Genomic DNA, 5000 nt, shown 5'->3' with positions numbered 1-5000 from the left:
TAACAGTGTGCCAAAGTTCATGCTTGTATCATCAAAGGCACAATTCCCCCAAATATTTCACTTATCTGCCAGACTATATGAAGGAGGGGGGAGAGAGAAAGGAGTGAGGAAGGGGGGAAGAGCAAGGAAAGGGGGGGGGGAGAGCGATGCCTCACAAAACATCACTATACACTCTGGGAGGGGGATTGGGAGCGAGGAGGAGGGGCGAAGTGGGATGGGGAGGCGGTTTGAGAGGAAATAAACATGGGGGGAGGAGTTCTCGACTTGCGTTTGGTAGTGGGACTTGTGGAGAAGGGGGTTGGGGGGTTAGTGCAGGATTGAACAAAATAGGGTTCGTTAAATAAAACAGCACGTTAACATAGCATATGGAGACCGCCCAGAGATGTCCATGTGGGGTGGAAGGGGGGGGGTTTGGGAGGAGGTAAGGTGAGTGGAGGAGGAGGGAAGCAGCATGAGGGGAAGGTAAGGCAGCATGAGGGAAATGGAAGGCAGCGTGAGGTTAAGGGAAGGGAATATGGTGTTGGGGGAAGGCAGCGTGAGGGGAACGGAAGGCAGCACAGGGGGAGGGGAGAGCAGCATGGTGGAGGGGGGGCAGCATGACAGGCTGGAAGGGAAGGCAACACGAGGGGGGGGGTAGGGAAGCGTAATAAAATGCACCGAAACAGCAAAAATTTCGATTTAACTACCGAGTTAAATAGAAAATGGTCAAGAGCACTTAAAAAGGTAACTACCGGTAACTACCGAGTTAAATAGAAAATGGTCAAGAGCACTTAAAATGTCATTTAAAATGACATCTCCCTTAAAGGAGATGTCCCCATGGGTTAAATAGAAAAATATTTAACCACCAGGTTTAATCACCGTGCAGGAACATTCAAAACCCACGCTATCTACCTGGCAAAGGCCTGCATGCATGCATGCTCACACATGCAGCGACCTTTGCACCCCTCTGGTCAGAGGAGTTGGAGAGAGAGGGAGGGGATGGAGAGAGAGAGAGAGAGGGGTTGGAGAGAGAGGGAGGGGTTGGAGAGAGAGGGAGGGGTTGGAGATAGAGAGAGAGATGGGTGGGAGGGAGACGGGGTTTGGGGTGGGAGAGAGAGAGAGAGTGAGAGAGAGAGAGAGAGAGAGAGAGAGAGAGAGAGAGAGAGAGAGAGAGAGAGAGAGAGAGAGAGAGAGAGAGAGATAGGGGTGGGGGAGAGAGAAATGGGAGAGAAGTGGGAGAGAGAGAGAGGTAGGTGGGAGCAAAGGAGGTGGGGGAGAGAGAGAGCGCTGGGGTGGGAGAGGGAGATGGGGTGGGGGAGAGAGGGAGAGAGAGAGAAAGATGGGAGAGAGAGAGAGGGAGGTGGGTGGGAGAGAGGGAGGTGGGTGGGAGAGAGGGAGGTGGGTGGGAGAGAGGGAGGTGTGAGAGAGAGAGAGTTGGGTGGGAGAGAGTTGGATGGGTGGGAGAGAGAGAGAGAGCTAGGAGAGAGAGAGCTAGGAGAGAGAGAGCTAGGAGAGAGAGAGGTAGGAGAGAGAGAGGTAGGAGAGAGAGAGGTAGGAGAGAGAGAGGGAGGGGAGAGAGAGAGGTAGGAGAGAGAGAGAGGTAGGAGAGAGAGAGAGGTAGGAGAGAGAGAGGTAGGAGAGAGAGAGGTAGGAGAGAGAGAGGTAGGAGAGAGAGAGGTAGGAGAGAGAGAGGTAGGAGAGAGAGAGGTAGGAGAGGTAAGAGAGAGGTAGGAGAGGTAAGAGAGAGGTAGGAGAGGTAAGAGAGAGGTAGGAGAGGTAAGAGAGAGGTAGGAGAGGTAAGAGAGAGGTAGGAGAGAGGTAGGAGAGGTAAGAGAGAGATAGGAGAGGTAAGAGAGAGATAGGAGAGGTAAGAGAGAGAGAGGTAAGAGAGAGAGAGGTAAGAGAGAGAGAGGTAAGAGAGAGAGAGAGGTAAGAGAGAGAGAGGTAAGAGAGAGAGAGAGATAAGAGAGAGAGAGAGGTAAGAGAGAGAGAGAGGGAAGAGAGAGAGAGGTAAGAGAGCGAGAGAGGTAAGAGAGAGAGAGAGGAAAGAGAGAGAGAGAGAGAGAGAGAGAGAGAGAGAGAGGAGAGAGAGAGAGAGAAAAGAGAGAGAGAGAGGTAAGAGAGAGAGAGAGGTAAGAGAGAGAGAGAGGTAAGAGAGAGAGAGAGGAAAAAGAGAGAGAGAGGTAAGAGAGAGAGAGAGAGAGAGAGAGAGAGAGAGAGAGAGAGGAGAGAGAGAGAGGTAAGAGAGAGAGAGAGGTAAGAGAGAGAGAGAGAGAGAGAGAGAGAGAGAGAGAGAGAGAGAGAGAGAGAGAGAGAGAGAGAGAGAGAGAGAGAGAGAGAGAGAGAGAGAGAGAGAGAGAAAATCGGGGTGGGAGAGAGGGAGGTGGGAGATAGAGAGATGTGAATGGGAGAGAGTGAGAGGGGGAGAGAGAGGGAGAGGGAGTGAGGAGAGGACGTCTAGTTTAACATGCATCCGATAGACAGCACACACAGTGATGAATCACCCTGCCTCTGAAATGTCGGGATGACAGTTTAAGCTGGGTCAGGATTTGAACCAAGGCGAGAGCTTAGAGCGAGTGTGTTAACCTTTCAGCGATCTTGCCATGATGTGGCAATTAATTGCTTTGTAACAACTGAAAACATTTTTTATTCATTGTAATCATGTCATTTATTTTGCCTTCTTAACTCTGGAGATGGCCCCATGGAGAACCATGCTGCATTTTGCTATTGAAGCTTGAAGAATGCTTGCCAAGTGGCTTAACCAGTGAAGCAAATACTACAACAAAACGGTTGAAGAAACTTTTAAAAACGAAACGTTTATTTACCTTCACCACCGAAGGTGCAAGAGGTTATGTTTTCACACCTTTCTGTCTGTTTGTCTGTTTGTTTGTATGCAGGATATTTCAAAAAGTTGTGGACAGCTTCGGATTAAATTTTGTGGACAGGTTAGGTCTGTGACAAGGACGAACTGATTAGATTTTGGTGAAGAGCCGAATCTGGATCCAAATATGATAATTTTTTAAAAGTGATTCTTCACCATTGAGAGATAGGGCGAAACCGATATATAGCACAATATCGCAAAAAATTGTGGACGGATTGGGACGAAATTTGGTGGACACGTCGGGTGTGTGACAAGGAAGAATTTATTCAATTTTGGTGAAGATCCGGAGCTGATAATTTTTTAAGTGATTCTTCACCATTGAGAGATTGGGCCAAAAACGATATACAGCATGATATCTCAAAAAGTTATTAGCCCGATATGTTCTCGTGGATCAGGCATTGCATGCTGGAGGTATGCACTCTACCGAGTGCCCTTCTAGTTTATTTATATGTATCTATCTATCTATGCTGAAGTGACGGGTGGTAAAATGAAAGATCTTACAAAATGTGAAACATGGTGAACAATAAAATTGCACATTTTCAGCGTGTGAGCCACAGCCCAATGCACCACATGACAATGAGGGGCCAAATTCAGATGAATGGGTCCTGAACCTTGTTCAAGTCGATCGATATATTCATTGACAGTGCAAATATTGTAAAGCGCTTGCCAAGTGGCTTAAGCACTCAAGTAAGCACTCCAACAAAATGGTTGATAAGGAATGGTTGGCTTGGCAAGCGATCACCAATCGGTCATATAAACACTCAGAGATGCCCGGAATGTCAAGCAATGTCCGAATTGGACAAATGAACACCCTTTTTTTATCAGTCAGAACTACTGCTGAAGTCAATAAAGAAGTTTAAATTTTGAGATTCAGCAGAGATTAAGAGATTCTTGAGGTTACGGCATGTGCGGAAATGAAATGAAATCACGAATGCAGGCATCTCTGGGCGTTTATAAGCATTGTAATATATCCAGTGATTCATAGGTTTGATGATCAGGTATTCGATGGTATGAGTGACGAAAGTGAAAAAAATAACCTTTATCATGAAGAAACCATTGTGCCCTGTTCCCAAGTCAAGGCATTGTTGATAATTCCCAAATAAACTGCCGAATTATGACCCCAGCAAGGGACGGCGAAGTGACCAAGGATGCACCTGATAAAGGAAATAATTAAATAAGGGCATTAATTATCTTCAAAAGGGGTGTGTTAATTAACTGAAACACAAGATTTTCACTCATGCACTACTTTAGAGTTCCCTTAATAAACATGCAAAGTTTCAGCCTGATAGGTTTTATGGCTTTGGAATTTTGAAGGAGACGGACAAACGGACTGACTGACACACTGACATACATTAGTGTAGAAGGTGCAGTCCCAGGAAACATGGCATAGGCTTCTGAGAGTATGGTTGTCCATCGAAGATTGCAGACCCTGCCAAAATATATGGCAACCAAGAATGAATTGGCCATTTCTCCGACCATGCAAGCCAGATTATTTCATTCATTTTTTGCATTAAATCACTGGAAATAATTGCAGAATTAATAAGGAATAGGGATTCCTTCTGTACCCTCATTGTATACAAAGTCTGATACAAATAGTGAACTTTCTACAGAAACACCTTTTCCAATCGGAAATATTTTCCTTATCTTTTGGCAGATTGGGTGTCACACAAGCCCCTTCTCCTGTTTGCCAGGGACACGAGATGAGTATTGGGATGGGGAAACAATCAAATGTCATTGAAAATGGCATAAAGGGTTTGATTTGCTCGCTTGTCACCGGACCAGTCACACTTGCCTCGTGTACCTGCAACACCTCCTTTTCTGTGGATCATTTGCCATTTCAGGGATGAAGAACATTGAGCAGAGCAAACAACATTGCGAACTCGTCTCTCTGTCGATGTCTATACCTCTTTCATATTAATGAGCCACGGCAGATTTGTCGTAATAAACTTATTCCCAAATGCGACACGTTTCCAATTAAATTAAAGGGGCCACTGTGAGATCTACTACACCCATCTCCCACCCCCCCCCTCTCCAGGGCTGCTGCCACTGCTGCTGCTGCTGCTGCTGATGATGATGATGATCCTCCTGCTTATACATGCCATACAGGACGAGATACATATGAGTATCGAATGCAGGTTCT

At 46.4% G+C, this 5000-nt stretch overlaps 2 long non-coding RNA genes across 6 annotated transcripts in view; one reads left to right on the top strand and one right to left on the bottom strand.

Annotated features, from left to right (window-relative positions):
• LOC147015748 (uncharacterized) overlaps positions 1-5000 on the top strand; it is a 257017-nt gene that overhangs the window by 54543 nt on the left and 197474 nt on the right. The window lies entirely within an intron of this gene.
• Positions 1-5000, bottom strand: part of LOC147015749 (uncharacterized) — a 152822-nt gene that overhangs the window by 29422 nt on the left and 118400 nt on the right. The window lies entirely within an intron of this gene.

The sequence above is a fragment of the Eptatretus burgeri genome, chromosome 12 (genome assembly GCF_056783735.1).
Source record: "Eptatretus burgeri isolate ZD-2024b chromosome 12, Ebu_testis_v1, whole genome shotgun sequence".
In the NCBI taxonomy this organism is placed as follows: Eukaryota; Metazoa; Chordata; class Myxini; order Myxiniformes; family Myxinidae; genus Eptatretus; species Eptatretus burgeri.
This window is presented reverse-complemented; position numbering and strand designations above follow the sequence as displayed.